The following is a 25,784-nucleotide window of genomic DNA, read 5'->3' as shown; positions in this document are numbered from 1 at the left end:
GCTGTTGCACTTTCCCTTGCTCTGTTCCGAGCTGTTGCACTCTCCCCACTTCTACTCTGGGCTGCAGCTCTGGCTCCCCGGCTCAGCTCATGTAGTCAGTCCCAGATCACGTGAAGGACAGACCCCAGGCTCTTGTCTTCCTCATTGGCCTGCCTGCCCTATCAATCCATCTGATCTGGAGTGCTGGCCTCCCTCTGTTGGCCCTGGGGACCTGGCAATCCCAGGATCCTGACTCCTCTTTGGCCTTTCTCCTTTCTCCTGATTTTGGGAAAGGGCCAACCAAAAAAACCACTACATTGCAGTAAGGGGCCCACAGCCCCCATACACTGGGTTCATTAGTAAACTAAGAACCAAATAGTCCTTAAATGAGAAAACTCCTGTTGGTCGCAACAGGACTGTACTTGATTAAGGACAACAGGATTTGGACCCAAGTAAATATGACACCTGAGTGTCTATTCTCCCTGCTACTGTATGTGTAACTCTCATTCAGGAGAGCTACCTGTGTATATACAGCATGAACAAGTGCAGAAACCAGATATCACCTTTTTTACCCTGACTGCATTTTAACACCTTCTTATTAGTCAAGCTGGAGGAGATAGGCAATGAGAAGGAAAGTCCTAATTAGTTGGATATATTTTACTGCTAGCTTTTGATAAACTGTTCAAGACTAGAAAAGTAGGTAGAGAAACATTAACATTCTGTGCATTCCATACTTGTTTCATAGAGTACAAAAGGTTACTTTTAAACATGGTACTAAACTTACATATAAAATTGTTTTCATCAAAAAACTGAGAACTGGATCTGCTAATAAGCTTTGTTCTGGTTGGAAACCAAATGGAGCCATGCAGTACCAGAAAGCCAGAAATAGGACAATAAATGTTTTTGGCACAGTTTCAAAGCTGCATAATGCCAGACATAGACATGTAAAAGTAATGGCAAGAACTACAAAGATTATAAAAGAAATAAAATCACAGTTCGTAATTCATATGATCATGTTAAATAGCAGGCTTATAAAGCAATTTGAGTAATAAGAGCCACATGCAAATGTATCAATCTACTTCACTCAGTAAAAGATAGCAAATATTAGAATTCCCCTTAAAAGCAAATTTACATTTTGAAAGCTGAAAAACAGTAAATGGTTGCTTTGTGTTTATATTTAGATTAATAGCTTCTGTTTGTCTTTTCACATACATTGACATAAAATAAGCTTTCTTAGCGATTATGAAACTCAAAAGCATGCTGACCTTTAGAACTGGTTTCAGCTGTTGAATGTTCTTTTTCTCAACTGTTGCAATTTAAAGTTGCAAATAATTTAGGGCCCAGTTTTGCAATTCCTTCACATGTGGTACTTCCAGTGATGTCCATCGGAGTTCCATGTCTGAAGAGCTTCCAGGACTGAGCTCTTAACACGTAAATAGTTAATATGTGCCTGTGAATCGGAGCCTGAATTGATGACTGCGGAAACCAACATTCCTCCCCTTTTTAAAACAAAACAATTTTATTAAATACAAGTAGAGGATAGACAAGAAGAGGAATTTCCTTTGTCAACCTTTTTCATCTGAACCCTGATCTGTCTACCTAATAAAGATTTCAAATATTAGGGCTGAGGATCAGTTCATGACTACTTTGGTTACTCATAGAAATTTAAATAAAGTTGAGACTTCTAATCCTTGAATGCTTTAAAATGGGGGGAGGCTAAATTATCTAGCAGTATATGCTACTGCAACCTATGATGGTTAGGTTTAGATTAGCAAAACTTAGGATACATTTTATAGTCAATGAATTCTGTTTCCATGGTATAAATATAGCACCCTTGTGTTCCCTTGCTGCTTGATTTATAAATTCCCATTAATCAACCACCAGGGTGGGCTAGTGAAAGATAAAGCCAAAGAGAAAGTGCTAATGAATGAAAGATGGAGTATAAGACAGATGGAAAACAGTAAAGTCTGAGATGAACTGTCACTTCCTTAGGCAAGATAAACCAGAATGCTGCAGTTGAAATGAACAACTCTGGATCATTTTTACGAGAGATTGAGTCCCACTGAAAATAAGGGAGATTACCAGAAAAGGAAATAACACAGGTTGATAAAAAGAATGTAATGGCAAAGTTTAAGGGTTTTTCATTAGGACAAAGTATGTCTTTATGTTAAGTGTGAGTTACTTTATAAAGTAATATTTATCAACATTGTATGTTTGTATTACTTTCACACCAGAGAAACAAATTGTCTTGTGATAAATGTGCATAGTACTCAGTGACTTCAGTTTTGTGAAGAGTAATCTTGTTCCACATTTACACATACAAGTGCAGAGGTGTATTAAATTCTGAAAATTTAAAACTAGCGTACAATAGAGCCTCACTAATTCTCACTTTGTTAATCAACATACACCATAGTTTCAACACAAAAAGTGGTAGGTAGTCTCTCCCATTTGTTAGCAAAGATCTAATACCGGAATGCACTAGTGAGGTCTCAAGAATAAAGCATCAATACTTATACAAAATATTAACAGACCAATATTGTCTCATTGTTTCCTTATACTCCTCCATCGGTCAGAAAACTTTTGTCTTGTATTTAGCTTTTAAACTCCTGGAGCAGGGACCATATTTGTTCTGTGCATACACAGATGAGGTCCCTGATCTATGTCTAGGGCTTCTAGACACTTCTACAATAAATATAATAATAAATACACTATGAAATTATACAAATTAATACTAAACACTTATTAAATAAATCAATCAATAATGTTGATTTTGTACTAGGAATTCTTACTTATTGTGCTTGATCGCTTACTCACTTATTTACCAATCCAGAAATTCTCTCTGGCCAAGATTTTCAAAAATGAGTCATGATTTTGAGTGCTCAACTTCAGACAATTTAAAATGTCCTGAATCTCAAAAAATTCCAAACATAGAACTTTTGAAAATCAAGCCTCTTTAAAGTCCAAAGTTGGGCATCCCAAAATGGAGGCACCCATAATCACTAGTCATTTTTTAAAATCTTGGCTTATGTGTCTTCTTGTCAACAATATGAATTAGCAGAATTAGTCTTGATTACACAAATTACTTCTTTGCTATTATTAATAATGTTTGTATTATAATTTCAAAAACAACAATAGTACGTTATTGCTGGGAAAAGTACAGGCACCACACATATTCCTAACAATCTATAAATGCATTCCTACAAACTTGTTTATTAGATAAGTCTGGCTATAAATTGGCCAGAAACACAGAACTTCATATGAAAAGAACAGAACATTGAACTAAAACAGTATAAGTCCAGAGTATTAGACTTAAAGTTAAGTAACTGCAAATTCCTAAACATATATCCCAAAATTCACTATCTTTTTAATGTAATATAATATAACTGCTTTAGTCAGGCAGATCAGTGTTTAACTTGTTTATCTCTCAGTTAAACAAAATTCAAATGTCTCTAGGGAAGACCATGCTATAACATAACCATATAAGCTTTGCATATGAAATTCAATTTTAGCTTTAGTAGGACCTGCCAAATTGAAAACTGTAGTATAAGGCCAATAACCCATAGTCAAATTTTATCACACAGAGAGATCAGGCATTTGTTTTATTCAGTTTGTCCAAGAGTTTCTTAGCAGATTCTGGATTCTAAAATAGATAAATTTTACTTTGGTATTTTGCTCAGTTTTGCAAACTATTTAATAGATATCACCACAGTTTTTAATTAGAAAAGTCCACATTAATGGAAGAAAAGCATACTCCATTACTTGTCTTTGGTGGTCCATATCTAGGAAAATCATGCCTTCTCTTTCCAGTAATGATATTCTTTTCTTAGTGCCTAATCATTCTACCAGATGAAATCACATGAGAATGTCCATTAATTTCAACTAGAGTTGGAGCCAGCACTTTATCTCTGCACATGGAACACCCTTCCTGAACTTGTCCATGAAACAACCACACTCTCTTATTTTAACTGTCCCTTGAAGACACATTACTTCAATCAAAACTACAAGAAAACACAGGATTCTCTTCTATTTATTTACTCTAGTCTTATATATCTATTTATTTAAAAATATTCTTTGCTCCATCACACTGCTTGAGTGACTGCATTGTCATTTTGATATCACCTCTGTCTTTCTTCCCCATCCCTCCTTAATGTATTGTTTATTCTTCCCTCTACTCAAAAGTACTACTTATTTTGTGCACCCAACTGGAGACACCTTGGGTCTGATTTTCAAAGTTCTGAGAACATCTGTAGCTGCCACAGACTTCAGCTGGAGGTGTATATATTCAAAATCAGGGCCTTAGAATCATTTATCTGTCCTAAAAGCTTCCTTCAGTATTTAAATGCTTCTTCATTTTCTCATTGACCCAGTGAAAGACATTTAAATTATTGCTTTAATTAATTTAATTTGTAAACTTTCATGTCCTGAGACTTTAATTCTCCATCCTGGAAAAATGCCCGATGAGTGGTGGAAGAGCACATTGGTCCCTATCTTCAAGCGTAAAGGAGATGTGCCAGAATGTAGCAATTACTGATGCATCAAGTTAATGAGTCACACGATGAAACGACTAGAAAAAATTATGGAGAAAAGACTTTGAGAGGAGCTGAAGCATCAAGTATGCAACAACCAGTTTGGGTTTATGCCAGGAAGGTCAATAATAGATGCAGTGTTTGCAGCCCGAACGTTGCAGGAGAAGTACAGGGAGAAACACAAGGAACTGCGCTTACTGTTTGTGGATTTAGAGAAGGCTTGTGACATAGTTCCTAGAGAAATGTAATGGTGGTGCCTGCAGTTGTGCAATGTGCCAGACATATGTTCAGACCATTATGGATATATATAAGGGTAACACAACAGTAGTAAGAACCAGCTGTGGCTACAGTGAGTCATTCACTGTGAGGGTAGGTATACATCAACGATCAGCCTTAAGCCCTTTCCTATTTGTGATTGTAATTGACACCTTGACCCAGGAAATTAGGTGAGAGGGTCCATGGAGCATGCTTTTCACTGATGACATTATGTTGGGCCATGAAGATAAACAGAACCTGGAAAGTGACCTAGAATAATGGAGGGCTGCATTAGAAGAAAATGGCTTATGAATCACCCAACAAAAGATGGAATACATGTGATGCTTCATTGAGAGGGACAAGAAGAAGCCAGTAAAATGAAATGGTATAAAGTTTGTGCCACAGTTTAAATACAGTAACTTGTTTCAGAGTTGAGCCACTATGGGAATGTAGATGAGGATGTTAAGATCCACATGAAAAGTGCTTGGTGTAAATAGATGGAGTTGACAGGAATTCTCTGCGATAAGAATATACCATGTGAACTAAAAAGCAAAGTGTATAAGATTATCATTTGGCGGCCATGACATATAAGTTGGAACACTGGCTAGTGAGGAAGAAAGATAAGAACAACTATCAAAATGAGAATGCTCAGATGGATGCTGGGTAAGACAAGAGTTGATAGGCTAGGCAATGAAATGGTAGAAACTATGATGCCAGTAACCCCTATCATGGAAAAGCTGAGGTTGTATCGACTGAGATGGTTGGATCATGTGAAACAATGACATGTGGGATATTTTGGCCAAAGAGTATAAGAACTGGTAGTCACATTATAAGGATGACGAGAAAGACCTTGAAAAAGGTGGTTTGAGGTGTGGAGATGGACATGAAGAAGGTTGGTGTCAATTTAGAAGATACTCTTGAAAGAATGCTTGGAGATGAAGAACAAGAGCCACCAACTCCAAATCATGGGAAAAGGCAAAGACAAAGAATTTGTAAACTTTCATGTTTAGAGCTAAGTATTGTCTTCAGATAAGTGCACACAGCTCTCTGACTTCAGTGGGAGCTGTGAGTATGTTCAGAACGTTCTATAATAAAAGCTCTGCTAAAGGGCAAAGCCTCAATCCTCTGCCAATGCCAAGTAAAATACCTTTGTGAATGGAGTGGTAAGTCCCCACAAGGGCTGGCAGAGGAAAAAATTCTCATCTTTGCCTCCAAGCCACAGAGTTGTAGAAGAGCCACTACACAGCTGCCACTGCTGCTTCAGGGCTCCAACACCATGCACAGAATGTGTTCTTGTCATGGGGTACACCACTCACAGCTGGGCTGGCATCTTCTCCTGGCCACTGTGGGGATTAGCTCTTGAGGCAGATGCCTCCTTCCGTGGTTTGCACGCCATCACTCTGACTCTTTCTCTCTGGCCTGCAGCCCCTTTCTCGCTCCAGGAACCACAGCATCTGCTTCATGACTTAGTCCTCCGGCTAGATCACTCACCCTTCAGGGGTATATCAAAGTCTTTCCTTCAACAGTCTTAGGCAGTCTTCCCATTCACTGCCTCAGGTCTATGCCATGATTTCGGTGGCTGGTAGGGGAACTTGGGCCCGTCCTTTTCTCCAGGTTCCAGTCTAGGGACTCTCAAACCATCAGGTCTGGGCTTTCCTCTCTCTGCCCTCACTGCTCCTTCCCTGGACTGCTTCCTACCACTCTGGTTCCCCTCCTCTCTCTGGACGTACCCACTTCCAACCCTCCTCCCTCTTCTCAGGGAATGAATACAGCCTGCATGCCTCTACAGCCTCCAAATACTCTTCCCTCTTCCCACGGAGAGACTGCCCTTTTCCAGCAGCAGCCTGTGGAGCTAATTGGCCTACCTGGCCATCTTAAGTCTGTCAGTCCTAAATGGGATGGACACACCCCCATCAGTCTCCTCAATAAAGGGAATGGCCAGTGAATCCATGTAACTGTGAACCCAGCAGCTATGCTCACAGTCTGCCACCAAACCTTCTGTGGAGGCTTATGAAGCCACAGAAGGGGGCTCCACAATGTGCAGGTTCCAGCATCCACCACAGGAAAACCATACTCATTCCATTGTACCCAAGACACTCCTTAGCCATGGCAGGCCAGAGCTGGATTTGACCCTTAGTGATTAAAGATGCATGATAGGGATTCTTTCAGTATACACATACGGTGTATAGAAGACAGTATGTTATGAGGAGCTCATAATAGACTGGCTTGCATTTTAAACATCTCTGCCTTTGAAAGCAGAATGAAATGATCCACCCCCAGCTGCAGACAATTAAGACTAGCAGCCTAGTATAATAGGGTGGGGAACTTTTAATGGGTGTTTATAGATTGGAAGCATCAATTCTTCTTTTAAATGAAAGAAGCAGAGGAAGAAATAGTAAGTGTTAAATGATAACTCTGAATTTAGAGAGCCCTCACAAGCAGAAGATCTGTTATCAAAGAGCTGTCAGGATACCACGCCTTCAACAGAACTCTGCTCTTCAGGAATCAGTAGCAAGGGAGGGGGGGGTTACTTTTAAAAAGTTATTTAAAAAGAATTTTTCATTAGCATTTTTAGCTGCTTTAAAGGTTAAAGCACATGGCAGCAAAAGTGTCTAGAGTGAGGTATGTGAGACAAAAACAAATATTGCTCCATGAAATCGCTACACTAGCATAAAAAGAAATACTTAGCACGCCTAAGGTGAGAATTTAGGGAATAGTATTTTGCCTTTTTTTTTTTTTTGCTTTTTTTTGACAGGAAATACTGTTCAAGCATTTTATATAGAGGGTTCTGCATTTGTGAAGGGATAATTTGCTCTAAAATATGTGGGCAACCAGCCTAAATTCTCTAATTGAGTAGTTTGCTCATAACCTCAGGCCATTAGGCGAATGTAAACTGTTACAGGCTTAGTAAAAAAAAAAAAAAAATAGTCCCATTAGGATTTTAGTATTTGTATGTGGTTGTGGGTTAGTGTGACTGTTTCCAAAATCATGGATTAATGAAAAGATCTTTTTTCTGAATTTGCAAATACCGGCTTTGAAATGCCCAAACTCAAATTAAGCCAAACGGTTCTTTTCCCCCCACCCAAAGAAAAAAAAATACTTTAACAAGATCAAAGTTTAACTATGAGTTCCAGTGAGAATTATCACAGACACAGAAGCATTTTTAAATAAATAATAAGAAAAACTCTCTTTATAACATTTTTTCATTCATTGAAAGTTCCCATAGTGATGCCTGGTTCAGTTTTGCTCTACAGTTAATAAACTCACCTTAATTTTGAGAAGCAGCTATTAGCACAATAAAAATATCTGATGCAAAACTTACTCTCTTATCTAATATGAGAAAATTATGACCCTTCCAGAAATTTAAGTATTTAGTCTCATGCTTTGTACATGTATTTCAGTTTTTAATACTCATTATCACACAAGATGCTTGCTGATCATAATTCTATAAGGAAAGAAACAATTTTATGTGTGGATTCTGCATGCTGCTAACATTAAATCTTACGTTGTATCTACATAATATATGTCCTCAGTTAAACAGTCTGTTCCTTTTTCCATTCCCAAGTTACCTTTAGCATTTAGGTTTTTACTAACATTCACATACATGCAATATGCTAAGAAATTAGGAGGAAGAACCAGAAAATTGTAATGAAAATTAACATGAATGAGTGAGCCTAAATCCAGCCTACTATTTATAAATGTCCATCTGGACCCAAAACAGGACAAATGTATATGTATCTGTATTTTAATTCTCCAGAAATAACTTAAAATCATTTGATTTTAAAATAGTTACCATTATAGTTTTCTATATACCTTCTTTTTTCCACACACCAACCCACTATAGTAGTGTTGTGACTGACAATATTATATTCCATGTTACCATTCCCTTTAACTCTGAACTTTATATGTTATTTCTTCTGCACTAAAATCTGGCTTCTCTGTCATTTGGTCCCAAAAAGTCTGAGCTGTTTCTTATTTTCTTTGTAACAAATGAGACATGCCCCCATTAAAATACACAAGCCCACCGTTTGCTCCGTTGATAAACAGAAGTTGGGAGCACTGGAAATGCAAAGATATCATTCATAAGATAGAAGTGCAGTGTCTGGGTCTTGGCCATTGTCTGGCTTTTTCTTCTAACCAATTGAACATCTACCTGAAGCCATTTTTACCATATTAGACGGATATCCTTACCCAAGAGATGTTTTAGCTCAACAATATGAGTAAAGAAATATGAACTCCAAAGACACAAGGTTCTAAAACATAGATGAAACAAATATGAAATAGCCTTGCTACAAAAGAATGAGTGTGAAAAATTAGCTGTGGCAATGGAATGGTGCTAAACTTCAAGGGTGAATTCTTGGTCCCACAGAAGTTGATGGGAGTTTTGCCACTGACTTAAATGGGGCCAGGATTTCACTCCAGGAACTCCTACTAAAGTCATGGAGACTTGCAGGTACAGCTCAGCACCTCTGAGGATTAGGCCCCAAAAGTACTCTTCTCCCTGCACTAGCAGTAGTTGTAGAGGTCCTAGGTCCAAAAAGTGGTACAATTTCCACAACAGTTGGCAGATTTGCTGGTGTAATACAGGAGAACAGAACAAACAGAGGAGAATCTCAGAAGTAGAGAAGTAACCTGTAACAAAACCAGGTTGGAATAGTTGGAGGAAGGTAATGGAATGACAATGAAAAAGAGAGTTGAACATTCTGAAGACCAGGGCTGCTGAGGTAAACTTCATATTATACAAATAGTCGGATTGCCCAGGGGATTAAATGAAATAACCCCAACAGCAGCTTCCCCAAGGCATTAAAATTGTTTGTAAAGGGGAATAATTAAAATAGAATAATTACATGGCTTGTTCCATCTCCCTGGTGATTAAAAAAGATCATAGGTAGTTATTATTTATATTGTGCTGTTGATGTAAGTGACATTGTACAGTAGGTAATGTGAGGTAAACACCAACTCTCTAATCTCAGGAGTTTACAAACATAAAAGCACAGCGGATACAATACAATACAGTACAGCACAAAACAAACACAGAAAGATGTGATCGTAAAATAGATGGGTCTTCGGAAATGTACTGAAGTAAGGAGGGATCTTGATGTACGTTATGTGATGGGTTATTCCAGCCATATCAGGACAGCATGGAGCAGATGACGAAGACAAAGGTAGCAGTCAGAAGAGAAGTATGAACAGACTGAATAGAAGCTAATAATGAAAATCTACAGCTGAAGGTTTTTGAATTGGTCAGAAAAATTAGTCAGCTTGAAATTGCAAATACAGAATTCGCAGATTCTGAGAAGATGGTGAACTTTGGACATGAAGTGAAACAATTAGTGACAATAAGAAGATGCACTGATGGGACTTGCATTGCTGCAACCTTCTACATTAAATCTGACTGTGTAGAATTATATAGGGAGAGAAAGAACCAATGAAATTCCTTTCTTTCACATATTTTGGATGGAGCACCAGGTCTTCTTCATGTCAAGAAGGGCTCCAAAACCATCATGCCATTAAAGCATGAAGGAGTACTTCTCCCACCATCACCTGATCTTGTCATCAACACAACATCTATGACCGATAACAATGACATTAAAGTTCTGACTGTGGACACTAGTGGCATTTCCATCATGACTGTCTACAAAGCACCTTGCAAACAATTCAAGTTTACTAGCCCACATAGCCTTGTACATAACAAAATGCAGGTGATCATCGGTGACAGTAACACTGTCAAATGGAACTATAGTGTAACTGATGAAAATGGTAAACTAGAATCATAAAAGAGTAGGACTGGAAGGGACCTCAATAGGTCATCTAATCCAGTCTCCTGAACTCAAGGCAGGACTATGTAATCATTAGACCATTCCTGACAGGTGTTTGTCTAACCTATTCTTAAAAACCTCCAATGATGGAGATTTCACAACCTTCCTAGGCAATTTGTTCCAGTGCTTTACTTCTCTGACAGTTAGAAAGCTTTTCCTAAATGTCCAACCTAAACCTCCTTTGCTGCAATTTAAGCCCATTGCTTCTTATCCTAACCTCAGAGGTTAATGAGAACAATTTTTCACTCTCCTCCTTGTAACAACCTTTTACATCATTGAAAACGGTTATGTCCCCCCTCAGTCTTCTCTTCTCTAGACTAAACAAGCCCAATTTTTTTTTCAATCTTTCCTCATAGATCACGTTTTCTAGACCTTTCATCATTTTTGTTGCTTTTCTCTGGACTTTCTCCAGTTTGTCCACATCTTTCCTGAAATGTGACAGCCAGAACTGGACACAATACTCCAGCTGAGGCCTGTTCAGCACGGAGTAGAGTGGAATTACTTCTTGTGTCTTACTTACAACACTCCTGCTAATACCTCTCAGAATGATGTTTGCTTTTTTTGCAACAGTGTTACACTGTTGACTCATATTTAGTTTGTGATCCACTACAACCCCTAGATCCCTTTCTGCAGTACTCCTTTCTAAGCAATCATTTCCCATTTTGTATGTGTGCAACTGATTGTTCCTTCCTAAGTGCAGTACTTTGCATTTGTCCTTATTGAATTTCATCCTATTTACTTCAGAACATTTCTCCAGTTTGTCCAGATCATTTTGAATTTTAATCCTTTCCTCCAAAGCACTTGCAACCCCTCCCCCAGCCTAGTATCAACTGCAAACTTTATAAGTATAACGCTCTATGCCATTATCTAAATCATTTATGAAGATATTGAACAGAACCAGACCCAGGACTGATCCCTGCCGGACTCCACTAGTTATGCCCTTCCAGTTTGACTGTGAACCATTTATAACTACTCTCAGAATGGTTTTCCAACCAGCGAGGGACCAACCTTATAGTAGCTCCATCTAGGCTATATTTCCCTAGTTTGTTTATGAGAAGGTCATGTGAGACAGTATCACATTTCTTACTAAAGGAAAGATATACCACATCTACCACTGCCCCCCATCCACAAGGCTTGTTACTCTGCCAAAGAAAGCTGTTAGGACGGTTTGACATGATTTGTTCTTGACAAATCCATGTTCACTGTTACTTAGCACCTTATTATCTTCTAGGTGTTTGCAAATTGATTGCTTAATTATTTGCTCCATTATCTTTCCAGGTACTGAAGTTAAACTGACTGCTCTGTAATTCCCCAGGTTGTCCTTATTCCCCTTTTTATAGATAGGTGCTATATTTGTCCTCTTCTAGTCCTCTGGAATATCTCCCATCTTCCATGAGTTTTCAAAGATAATCACTAATGGCTCAGTTGTCACTTCGGTCAGCTTGGGTATTCTAGGATGTATTTTATCAGGCCCTGCCACCTTGAAAATGTCCAGTGTGTCTAAAGTAATTTTTAACTTGTGTTTTCCCTATTTTAGCCTCAGATCTTTTCTCATTTTACTGGTGTTCATTATGTTACACATCCGATCGCTACTAACCTTATTGGTGAAAACAAACAAAAAAGTCATTTAGCACTTCACCATTTCCACATTTTTTGTTATTGTCTTCCCCTCCCCCCACTCACTGAGTAATAGGCCTACCCTGTCCTTGGTCTTCCTCTTGCTTCTAAAGTATTTGTAGGATGTTTTCTTGTTACCCTTTATGTCTCTAGCTAGGCTACTCACATTTTGTACTTTGTTCTTTCTAATTTTGTCCCTGCATGCTTGTGTTGTTTGTTTATATTCATCCTTTGTAATTTGACCTAATTTCCTCTTTTTGTAGGACTCTCTTTTGAGTTTCAGTTCACTGAAGATCCCTGGTTTCCAGAGTGCTTTCTTGCCATACTTCCTATCTTTCCTACACAGTGGGATAGTTTTTGTGTCCTTAATAAAGTCTCTTTGAAAAACTGCCAGCTCTCTCAAACTGTTCTTCCCTTAGACTTGCTTCCCATGAGATCTTACCTGCCATCTCCCTGCGTTTGCTAACATCTGCCTCCTTGAAATACATTATCTTTACTGTTTTTCCTCCTACCATTCCTTAGAATCATAAACTCTATCATTTCATGATCATTTTCACCTAAGCTGCCTTCCACTTTCAAATTCTCAACCAATTCCTCCCTATTTGTCAAAATCAAATCTAGAACAGCCTCTCTCCTAGTTGCTTTCTCCACCTTAAGAAATAAAAAATTGTGTCCAATGCATTCCAAGAATTTATTGGATAATCTGTGCCCTGCTATGTTATTTTCCCAGCTGATGTCTGGGTAGTTGAAGTCAACCGTCACCACCTAGTCCTGTGCTTTGAATGATTTTGATAGTTGCTTAAAAGCCTCATCCATCTCTTCTTCCTGGGTAGGTGGTCTATAGTAGACCCCTACCATGATGTCACCCTTGGGGTTTTTTTACCTTTTTATCCTTACCCAGAGTCTTTCAACAAGTCTGTCTCTTATTTCCATCTCAACCTCAGTGCAAGTGTATGCATCTTTGATCTACAAGGCAATACCTCCTCCCTCTTATCCCTGTCTGTTCTTCCTGAGCAAGCTGTACCCTTCTATACCAATATTCCAGTCATATGTATTATCCCATCAAATCTCTGTGATGCCAACTATGTCATAATTCTGTTTATTCACTAGTATTTCTAGTTCTTCCTGTTTATTCCCCATACTTCTGGCATTAGTATACAGACATCTAAGATATGGATTTGATTTGTGGGCAGATGCACACCATTTGAGCTTAATTCATGAAACCCTTCCCCCCCCCATCCCCACTTCTTTCAGCAGCAGCCGATGGAAACTGGGATACAACCCTGATCTGCCATTTGTCAACAACAACATAGCTGATACATGCCATCCTGATCAATGCAGCCATAATACAGAACTCAGTCCTATTCCGGCACCATTTTAATTTTAAGAAAGCAGAATGGAAGGGTTTCACCAATGACCTCGATGCTGTTGTAAGAAAGATCAAACCAATAACAGAAAACTATGATGAGTTGGTCAATGTAGAGTGGCTGTCTCAAGGAAGCATAGTCCATGAGACTGCAGAACAAATTATGTGCCAGGACAAACATCCAAATTATCAGATCAGTTGCAAGATACAAGCAGAAGTCTGAAGCAGACCTATTTGCTGAGTACACCATTGCAACTGGCAAAGAATTTGTCTTTGCAGTAAAGAAGAAAAAACAAAAGTCATGACAGAATCTCATTCTGAGTGTGGACAACAGCATGAAAGCATGAATAAACATCTGTAAGCTTAACAATGACTCAAGGAAGGCAGAGCAACACTACATTACTGCAGGCAGGTCACACACCAACCCTAGAAAATGGCAGGGCATTGAACAAACAACCCAAGACAAGGCTTAAGCAGCAAGAAGACTAAGATTTATAATTTGGGGGCACAATACACAATGACCAAATTAACCTCTGGAATTAATGCCCTCATGAATGGCAAAGCTACCAGTCTAGATGAGATTCACATTGAACAACTCAAACATTTTGGACCCACAACAACATACTCAAGTTGTTTAACATATGCTTAGCCGCATACCAAGTACCCAAGATCTGGCATGGAGAATATGTTATGACACTCTTGAAGTCACAGAAGAACACACTGGAGCTGAAGAACTTCAGATCTATATTATTATTATTATGTTACCTCTACAAACTGTATGAACATCTCATTCTAAACCACCTATCACCATTTGATGAAAAGCACCTAATCCTAGAGCAAGCTGGATTCCACCCAGGCAAATCATGCACTGGTCAAGTGCTGAACACAACTCAGTACATCAAAGATGGCTTTGAAAATTGTGTGGTAACAGGCATCATGTTTGTTGACCTATCAGCAGCATATGACACAGTTAATCACTGAAGGCTCCTCACTAAAATATGCAACATGATGAAAGATCATCACCTTATATGACTGATACATTTTTACACTGAACTCTGTGGGAAGCAGAGACAATTACGGCAACAGAAAAACAGCCTACCACAAGGGAGCGTACTGTTGCCACTATTCTTCAATATCTACACGAATGATCCATCTCAGCACAAGAAGTTTTATCCATGCCCCTGACCTATGCTTTGCTGCCCAAGCCAAGGATCTCTCGGAGATCAAAACTATGTTAACATTGATGTTCTCTGGGTTCTCAGTCTCTTACACCAAGCATCAACTGTGCACCAACCCAGCCAACATGCAGCTGAGTCTCTTCCATCTTCAGAATTGTGGGGGCAATGCACAACTCAACATCGCCTGGACTGGGGTATCACTTGCCCAGTGCTGGAATCCTAACTACCATGGATGCTAGACCACACTCTCTCCTTCAAGGCACACATGGAGAAGACAAAAAGCAAAATTAGCACCCAGAACATCCTTGGGAAGTTTGCAAATTCAAAATGGGAAACCAACTCAGCAACACTAAGAGCCATCACACTTGCACTTTGCTATTCGATGGCCAAATATGCATGTCTGGTTTGGGAAAGACCAGCTCATGCAAAGAAGCTGGAACTGGTGCTGAATGACAGCTGCCGCTACATCACACGATGTCTAAAACCAACAAACATCAACAGCCTTTATGTGCTTGTCAGACCAACGCCACTGGATAACAGGAGAGCGGTCACAAGCTAACTGGAATGTTTACGAAAGATTGAAGATACCAGACATCTGTTACATGGCCACACTGCAACAATTAGCTGCCTGACATCACAGAAAAGCTTTCTAACTGCAACAGAACCACTTTAAAAAAATCACTGATTGCTGCACGACTGGAAATGTGGTGCACACAGCACGAAATACTCAATGAGGACATCAAAATACACATTGATACTGCCAAATGCCTTCCTGCAGTGCAGAGAAAGATTGATAGACTTGAAGATGTTTAAATCACCTTAAATCCAAACAAGATTTTGTAGGTCAAAAGTCAATATGCAGATGTGAAGCTATTCCAATGACCCAGATGAAGGTGATTGCAGCGAAACACAAAGCGTGGAACATCTGTTTGTCTGCTGACTCCTGGAGGAACCATGCACCATGGAAGCTCTTGTCTGTTCTACAGACCAGGCTACATCATATGGCCAACATTGGAAAACCTATGATTGTGATGGAAGGACACAAGAACAAGAAGTCTGCTCCCTCCTTCTCCTCACAGCTTGCTGGTCACCAACAGGAGAAGCATGGAGAGCAGAGGAAAGACAGTATCCCTGTTCTCAGTTCCAGGGGTCAGAGCCACAGTGGTCCCCAGCTGCTGGGAGGAAGAATATACTGCAGGGAAAATCCCATCAGACCCAGGAGCCCTGGAATGATCTGGATCATGCTCAGTCACTATGTACGGATGATATATGCAGAGTTCACTGAGTGAATAGGAGTTGTGAAGGGATGGAGCATGCTTTGTGCAGATGGAATCTTTCATGAATTTAGCTGCCAAACTCTAACAATCATGTGTGAACTGAGATTGTTCAGAAGTTTATGACTTGGTCAAATTTGGGTGGATTTTCTCAGGAATGGCAAGAGTCACATTCATGACCCTAGGGTGACTCTCCTGCAAAATGTCTAGCTGTTGCTCCAGAGCATGTAGGCACAAACGCCTCTCAGCAAAATTGTTGTTAGGTTATATTTAACATGGGCAAAATAATATATTTTTCACTAATCTCATTATTGGAAATTACTATTTCTTTAGGGAGGAAACTTTAAAAAAAATCAGCCTGAGGCAGATACCTGACATAAGAAATGTCACCATCAATGGTTTAAGTTTAGCAATGTCACAACCTCCTGAAAAGAGGATCTTATAGAGAGGAAGTGTTGGGCAACCTTAACTATCGGGCAATCTGCACTCTCTCTAATGAACAAAGATACATTTGCAAACAGAACAGTAGTAGTAATCTTGTACAAATCAAGATTTTCCCTGGAGGAGAAGTGAATGAATTTTCATCATTCATTAATCATGTTCAATGTTATTGTCTTTATTAGTGTCATGACTCCAGCAAGATCAGCAGCTAGCTCCATTAGTGGCTCTGGTTTGTGTGACAGTACAATACAGCCTTTTCATATTCTCAGCAGAGCTGTTAATACAACACGATTTATCAAAGAACAGCTTTCTGAGTTGTTCTTCCACATTGTTTTTTAAAAAGTAGTCCCCTCCAAAGTAAATTTAAAGCAGCATTTTTATAGCATTATACATATCCTGAACTTTGAAACCAAAAACAGAATGATGATTTTCTTATTAATTGCATCAAATAAGGTTGTTCTGAGTGTAATCCAATACAAAATGAAAAAGGGCCTTTGAAAAATTGAAATTCCAATACAAAATGAAAAAGGGCCTTCATATGCAACAATGGAAAGCAATGCTGATTTGATGGGATTGGGAAATGTGTTAGAAGGGATCCATCTGGTTCCACAAAAGAATAGCAGCTCACCAGCAGCACATGCTTTCATTCCCCCGTCCTTCTCAGTCTTAATTTCTGCATCTAAGGGTGCAAGTGAGCTTCACGGTTTCCTGCTCCCACCTCCCAAACCCCAATATGCAGAACCCAGCATGAGTGTGATTCAGGAGTTGTCCACTTTCCACACACCTGATCCTACTGTCTCTCCCAGCTAACGCACACACACACAGCTCTGCTGTCTCCAGAAGGAGAAGCAAGACACTATAGCTGGGCAAGTATTAGGGGTGTATGGAATTCTGTAGGTATTCCAGTGTTTAAATGACAGCCCTTCTTCTGTTTGCTTTCTTGATTATCCTAGCATGATTGTTTGTAAAAAACATGAACATTTAAGTAAACATTGCAGAATATCTGCAAAAAGTGTAAGGCTATGGTTACACTTCCAGCTGGAGATATTATTCCCAGTTCAAGGAGACATATCAATGCTAGCTTTGATTTAGCTAGTGCACTAAAAATACAGTGTAGCCATGGTAATGCTAACAGTGGGAGGGACTACCCACCCCGCCTACTGTTGTGGCCCTTAGCCTCTAGCTTTTGCCTGCTCAGGAATTTACCAGGGAAAGTAGGTCAAGTTACTTTCAATAAAGAATGTTATAAACAGATGCAAGACAGAGAGATTGGATTAGTTGAAACAAAAATGGCCTACTCATATGATGCAAGAATGGCTGAGATTATGCTTGTTAAAAACAGATGATGTAAATCCCAAAATTAATTAACCAAAATTGGTATGTAGGCTATTAGGCCCAATTGGTGGACAAAATAATGAGGGGATGGGTTATTCTACCCTCTTTGGGTCCTTAAAGAAAGACACTTTGGGGGGGGGGGGAGAAAATACAGAAAGAGCAGATGAAAAGGCTACTGAATTGAGTGTCACCATCATGACTGCCTCCCTCACCAGCTCCTGGGACCCCAGGCCGTTGTCACCCTGATCCTGACCAGGCCAGGCCAGAGAAAGTGATCCTATGGATCTCAGACTTTAACAGTAGCAGCAACAGCTCCAGCCCATCTCAAATAAGTTCTTTTTTACCCAAGTGGACAGTTAACTTTGATACCATTAAAAAGACTGTCAAACAGGGGGGAAGAAGGGGTTCCGTCTAAAAATTTTATTATTTTTTTTTTTTGCAGATAAAATGAGAGGGAACAAAGATGCTTTTAAGATGCCTTACTTAATACTTTACATTTCAAATGCTTTAACTGTTTCTTTTTCTTCTTTTTTGTATCTTTAATAAAGAATTAAAAGATTTTTAATGGCACGTTTTCCATGGTACTAAGCAAACTGAGTCTCCATATGCCACCATGCCAGGCCTTGTTTAACACTGTTTAATGTTGGACAGTGACTGGGTTAACATCTTTGGCCAATTTGTAGCATCTAAATTAATACAACAGTCCATACCCATCCAAGACACTAGGTACCTACTTGGCAGCTAGCCCCTCCCCCATCACTCACACAACCATGGCTACACTTTATTTTTAGCACATTAGCTCAATCAGAGCTAGTGCAGGTATGTCTCCTTGTGCTGAGAATTACACCCCCAGCTCAAACTGCAGACCAACTGGTTCCATGAGCAAATATTTGAGATTATACATTTTTCAAATTCAGAATTGTCAGTAATAGTACAAGAAGCATGATTCTAACACTTACACTCAGTCGGGGAATAGAAACAATGTGTGGCCTATGGCAAAAAAAAATTCTAGCGTCAGCACTAACTTTAAGCATATACATGGCCTTATTTTAAAAGGTATTGAAGTTCGGAGGTGTGGCCTCCCTCCAAGACTGACGGGGAGCAACAGGCCGGGCCTGTGCGGGCGGAGCCAGAGGTTGCCTATCTGCCTGCCCGGAAGTGAGAGGGCGGGATAGGAAGTACAAAAGAGAGGCCCAGGAGGTCAGTCTGCGGCCAGCTCTCAGAGGGGAAGGTTGTCCCTCCAGCTCTACCTGCGGCCTGGTACCCAGGCAAGCCGACCGAGACCGGGTACCCAAGGAAGCGGACCAGGGCCAGCATCCGGGTGCCTGTGAAGGAGCAGCATGAGACCTGGGGCCCAGCAGAACCCCCGGATACACCCGCCCTGTCAGACCCGGTGATCCCAAGGGGCAGGGACCTGAAGGAGTTTCCCGACGCAGACGCGGAGGGCGTGGCCGTACCAGGGCCAGACCTGGAGGAGCTGCCCCTGGAATTACAAGAGGATGATGGCGAGGCGTGGGCCCTGACTAGCCCAGACCTGGAGGAACTGCCCCCCACAGACGGCCTCAAAGAGCTGCCCGACCTGCCACCCCCTGACGAGATCAAGGGGTTCTACAACCTGCCGCTGGGCACCTACCCCGACAAGGGCAACTGGACAGCAGGACACCAGGTACCCAAGGGACAGGGGGAATGAAGTAGCCCAGAGGAGGGGCCACACGCTCCAGGGACCAGGGAGCCGGATGGTGACTCAGCATGTTGCAGTTGGGACCCTGCTGACTCCGTGGCATACCCCGCCGACCCCGTAGCCTACCCCTCGGCCACAGCTAGGGACCTGGGCTGGGACGCAGTGGAGTTGGGTGGGCCTGCGTCCCCTCCCCCTTCCCTGACCACCCTGGTGGCCTTTGAACTGTTTGCTGCCCCGCCAGGGGCCTTTGAACTATTTATAGCTCAGAGACTGTTCCCCCAGCCCCGAGCTGGGACTACCCCTGCCAAAGCAGGGTAGTGAGGAGGTGTGGCCTCCCTCCAAGACTGACAGGGAGGGACGGCCAACCATACTACAAGTGTCGACCATGGATATGGAGCATCAGATGCTGAGCACCTTCAAAAGTCAGGCCTTTTTTATTTAAATGTTCAAATATGGAGTCAGGGATCTGGGGTGTAGAATTTCACAATTAACTGATCACAAACAAGCAAAAGACAAAATTATTCTTCACTATAGTTAGCCAAAAAATTTTGACTGTAAATAAAAAATGAATCAATATAAACTGTTGGTGGACATTTCCTAAACAGAAAAAGAACTAAGATTACTGAAATGAGATATACATTATTGATTCTTCATCCATTTCTACAACTATGAACTGCCTTCCCTCTTTTCCAACTCTGCCTTTGTGCTGGGAAGAGTGAAACACCAAGAGATTCCTTCCATTAACATCTCCAGGAGGATATTCATGCCCGGTGCAACAGAGTTACACCAGGATGAAATGGGCCTGCTGCCTCAAGAGATGGTTGAAACTAGCTATGAACAGATTGTTTCATAAGGCTTTGCTGTGCTAGAACCTGACAGCACATACTGTCTTCTCCAATCTTTTCACATCCTTCAAGATCTCCCATCTATTGTTGTCCACTCAAGAGCTATGTTCCACCCTTAGTCTCGTTTTACACATTTTGATATTAATGTTTCTGAGTTATCACATCTCAAATTAATTTTATTCTAGCTTTAAATGGTCAAGGTTTTTGGGATTCTGTGGGAATGGGTTTATAGCATTATCAAATCACAAGGATCCTAATTTTAAAATTTGTGGATGGACATAGTTTAGTAAGCACTACTTATCCTATACAATGGATACAGGAACAGAATCTAACATGATTCCACAGAGGAGAGGAACAGGATCAAAGCCAGGCTTTGTAGACATATTTAATAATGTATTTCTGGTAAAGCAATAAAAATTTACAATATGGTCCACATTCAGGAAAAGGACATGTTTTGCCATGTTCTTTTTATAAATTCCTTACGTGTGACTCAGTGTCATTTTATGTTATTCATAAAGACAATTGTCAGTTCTTTATGGTGTGCCAGTGTGTTATAGGGATTAATCAAAAGCAAATGTGTATGTTAAAATCATATTTGTCATTAAGAATCCTTTGCCAGTAAATTGGAACTCATATTATAGTCAATAGACTGAATGGCTAATGTAATAAAGTTGCACTGAACCTGGTACGTTTCCTGGAAAAGTGATACAGAAATAATTTCCAAATGCTATTGTTCATGCTTTTATTAAACCAAATATTCTGTAAAAGGAAAAAAAAAAAGCTAGGGAAGTATTTTGTGAAGATTCTCCTATCTTTGCTTTCCTACTTCCCTTCATTGAAGAACATTGCTTTAAACAGTATAACAGCAGGGAATGGAAGGGGGAAAATATTTCCCCCCCAAGCATTATCAAATAGTAAAAATCTATGTTGCTGACTAAATAGATGCATAAACCTGTTACATTACTACTTTTGCCAATTTCTAGAAACAAAATTGAGCATATTCGCATTATTTTGGGGCTGTTTCTCTCCTATGGTGTTGCACACCTAAGGCCCATTGTTCATTTTGTTTTCATGTAATCTTGTTTTAGTCTTGAGCTCTATGTACTGTGTTTGAAACCAATTCAGGTACATTTTTAGTTGAATTAGATAATAGATTTGGTCATATGAATCCCAAATTTCATCCAGTCATTGTTCTTGGCATGTTGATAAGTGGGAGCCCAAAGCCATGAGCTGATATGTGACTTGGGCCTCCTTAGTGATGTCACAATTGTGAACCAACTTCTAAAAATACACACCTGGGACCTCATAACTGAAAAACAATGTTAAGATTCATTACACCCTTCTTATTAAAATGGAGGACATTTAAATAGGGAGGGACACAGGTAACGGGGAGCACGAAAAAAGACAGCAGGGAAGGAAAGAGGTAGCTGCCAGGTGGACGTGAGTTTTAAATTGTCCTTCCTCCCTCACCCCCAAGTGCCAACCAAGCTTTCAGTTGCACTTGATATTGTTAAGAGATCCTACCATGGGAACTGTTCAATGTTCCAATTTTAATTTGTATAACAGAAAGTGAGTTAAAAATGGCTATGGGGCCAAAAACTTCTGCTGAAAGGGGTTAATGTTGATTGAAAATGAGAACAAGCTCAACAGCACATGAAGCTGGACTGATGTTAGAGCATTATAAAGGGGAACACTGACAAAATGCTGAATAGTTAATTTTCATACCTCTCTAAAAGGATCTTGCTGTGTTAGAAACAACAATACAGGAACTTTGTTATAATGCTGACCTATGGGAGTTGTTAGCACTGTACAGAGTAAATAAAAGGAGGATCTCATAAAAAGTTCAATTAAAATCATGTTAATGGTCAAACAAATCCACAAGAGAAAGGAATTGGAGAGAGAATTCTAGCATGGCACCCTTAATCCCCCATCCCATTGTGTCTATGTATTGAAGCATCCATAGCCCCATATCACCTGATCTCAGTCAGTGAATGAACTTCCATATCCTGCAACAAATGTGCACTGCTTATTGTTAAGTGGCTAACAATGAGCAAATAGTTATCAAATGAGGATTACAGGGAAAAGAAGAAGCATCCAGAAAGGCATGATCCAGAAGTGCTCAATTGACAATGAAGTCACTTAAGAAGCCTGAAAAAGTTACACCAGAAGACAGACAGGAAGCAAACTAAGAACTTAATGAAAGCTGCTGGGCAAAATACTTTTAAAATTGTGCATCTGCTTTCCACACCAACCAGTATGGCCACCATTGGCTCCACAAGCTGAGCTAAGAGAAGATAATCTGATGTAAATAACATATGCTTTGAAGGAAATATTTCCCAGAATTAAAAAAAATGAACTGCTTAGAAGGATTATTAATACTAATTAATAATAATACTTAACTCTGATAACACTAGAAATATTCAGGGCCTGATTCTCCACTCTGGTGAACCAATGTTATGGCACCAATATAACTATTGATTTCTACTGTAAAAACTTGTGTAACAGGTTTGAGAATTGGGCCCTTGGTTTAATGTAGCTGTTTTCCCCTCACACATGCACCTTACGATGGCTCAGGGGAATTTAGAGAATAAGATCCTCTCACATTGTCCCATTAAGATGTAGAGCTGTCCCACAAGGAAAAAAACTGGCAGTCCCTGGATTCTGCAGCAGCTTCATTTAAATAAAAAAATGTAGCGTTTTAATTAATTAATTCAATTAATATACTTGGTGCAGGCAAGCCACTGTTATTCATGTTTATATTCAATGTGATTTATTTTACGGGGCCCCACATTTTAGTTTTCAATATACAAGAGATTTTGTATTGACAATGCATAGCTGCACCATGGAAATTGTCTTTTGGGCAGCTGGAAGTTTGGCTGCTAAGTAAGGGCTTCTGGCATCTTGGGAGGCAGATTGGGGTGGTGGGATAAATACATTAGCTGTTTTTTCCTGTTAAAATGGTCTGCAGTGAAATAGTTAATAGTGTTGATATTTAAATTGTCGTTAGGTTGCCACGTTAACACCTCACTGAGATGAATTCTCTCATTCTAGTTCACGCCTCTTAGGGCTGTTGTTTGATTTGTCTGCAGATTCTGGAAAACTGCATCAACTTGTGCTTAATACTCACTTGTTTTCAAAGTTGTCTTTACAGCCATGAGGACTAGAAACACAATATGTTAAACATCAAAACTATAAATTCTTGGGCACAGTTATGTGGGAGGAATGGATGGATTTTGTGGCTGCAGTTGCAGAATATACAAGGCCCACACCATGCTCTTCCAGCAGAAAAATGTACATGAAATCTAATTAAAAGGAACAGCTGTCTTTGTCTTGTGCCAGTTGTTTTTGTAGGGTTGTCTTGTTTATATTGTAAACAGGGGAGCCAAAACATGTAAAACTCACAGGAGTCTTTTTTTTTTTTTTTAAATCATCCATGAGCTTTTCCAAGATAGCAAGTGAATCTAAAATTCTTCTAATCCAAGTCATATGGCATGGGGAAATCTCCCTTTCCCTGAATTTGGCCAAGAAGCACCTTGCTGCCGTCAGGAGGTGTGAGAATAATTTAGATATTTTAGAGAGACATTTTTAAAGCTAGTAGGCTTAGAAATACCAGCAGAGTATTGAGAAGTAGCCTAGAAACAGTGGTTAAGGATATGCATCCAAAATAGCCACCTTGCAAAATCATGGGATCTGCAATAAATAAAATACTAATAGCCCTGCCCTGTGAATCTCAGCCCATCCACAATCATACATGCTACCAGGCAGCAGCATCTTTATAACCTGGTCCTACTTCGCTATTGGCTTGCTGCCCGTACCACCTCCCAGGTCTGTTAAAACTACAGACGAGTGTTACTGCTGCTTAGGGCAACAACAATTGAGAATGCAAATTGCATTGAAAATTTTGCTTCCTTGACAGTGGAACATGTCACAATGAATATTTTACCTCTATGTGATTCAAAAACAAAGGGCCAAAAATCTCTATCCCAACTCACAGCTCTTTCACTTACCTACCACCACTTCAGTGGGATTGCGAAGCACGGAAGGGAAGCTAGAATTTGTCCCCAAGGCATAGAGGTAATGGCATGAGACCATTCTAGATATAAAGCAATTGCTGATTTCAAATGTCACTTAAGCTGGCCTTGACTTTGTTCACCTTTTGTATACATTTACCATGGGCTAAATATGCACATAAGTGAACAGTGGTTTGTTTACCCCTGTTTAGAATGTTTCTGCATGCAGATCACATTCATTTTTTTTCCCCAACCTCAGTTAGAATTCAGTTCAGATAAATGTAGCCGATCCCTTAGGAAACTAAATATGGCAACTACTCAGAGAGATTAAATGAGATTGTATGTTGTTTTTGTAAATTGCAATTAGACAGCCAACAGCTTCACTTGTAAATACCAGACTGTAAGGGATAAAAGGCCAGTGCCTGCTTCCTTTAATAAAATGTCTGTTTTTTTCCCAGGAGACAAAAAGTCATTCACCTTTTTGCCAGTTGTACTGGAAAATTATTTCAGTGGAGCCTATCTAATTGGACACATCCCATTTGTGCCATATTTTCCCCCATTATGTGATCCACAAATTTGCAAGAAACTTTAAGACTTTGTTCCTTAAAGTGTGAAAAGCAAGTGCTGTAGATACAGCATGCTTCTCTCTTGGAGTGAAGCTTACCTAACTTCAGGAGGGCTCCATGTTACTCTTGGGAGGAGGCTCCATAGGCTGTAAAAGTGGTGGAAAAGATGGTTTAAAATAAAGTGCATGAGGGGTTTTACCAGAAGATTTCCAAGCCATTTGCAGGGCTATAAAGTAAGTAAGAGCAAGTTCACCCTGCTACAGTTGCCTAAATCCCTTTGTGGATCTAGCTCCAAAATCCTATTCTCAGGCAAAGATTCCTAGTAATAAAAATCAGGAGACAAAATATGTTATGCAGCTGAATCATCCCTGAATAAAAAGAAAATGTTATTCAAAGTTTTCCAAGACATATTTCCAAAACATGAACTGTTTTCCTTAACGTCTCCCCCCCGCAATAGATAATTATTCCGGACAATCAAAGCTATCTTTGAGAGTGGGTGTATTGCTAATTTTATTTACCTCTCACATTTTGTTCTCCATCTCCCACCACCTCCTTGAATGGGGAACACTCTCTTGAGCAAGTGAATGAAATACACAGCACGCTCAGAGAGCACAGCCCGTGCTGTATCAGCAGAAGGGAATAGGGGTGCAGTTTACACTTTTCTCACTAGGGCTGTGATATTCAGCCTTCAGTGGTTCAGGAGCCAAATTCACAATCAACATTACCCAAAAGAGCCACAGCCCCGTGAATTTATTGTATCATTTATTATAGTACTATATATTCATATTTAAACACTATGACAGGGGAAATATTTATTTATATATATAGTCTCACAGCAAAATGACTGACCAAGGATTATTATATCAACAAGTACTGGTTAACAACGCAGTGA

General features: G+C 39.9%; 1 long non-coding RNA gene across 1 annotated transcript in view; it reads right to left on the bottom strand.

Annotated features, from left to right (window-relative positions):
• LOC137154159 (uncharacterized) overlaps window positions 1-25,784 on the bottom strand; it is a 40,468-nt gene that overhangs the window by 4,168 nt on the left and 10,516 nt on the right. Inside the window, exon 2 of the long non-coding RNA XR_010920115.1 lies at window positions 1,245-1,478. This is a non-coding gene — a long non-coding RNA (uncharacterized lncRNA). The remainder of the gene's footprint in view (window positions 1-1,244; window positions 1,479-25,784) is intronic.

The sequence above is a fragment of the Emydura macquarii genome, unplaced genomic scaffold (genome assembly GCF_026122565.2).
Source record: "Emydura macquarii macquarii isolate MOO-44397 ecotype Brisbane River unplaced genomic scaffold, CSIRO-AGI_Emac_v2 contig_1253, whole genome shotgun sequence".
Classification (NCBI taxonomy): Eukaryota; Metazoa; Chordata; order Testudines; family Chelidae; genus Emydura; species Emydura macquarii.
Note: the sequence above shows the minus strand (reverse complement) of the source record. Positions and strands in the feature narration are given on the sequence as shown.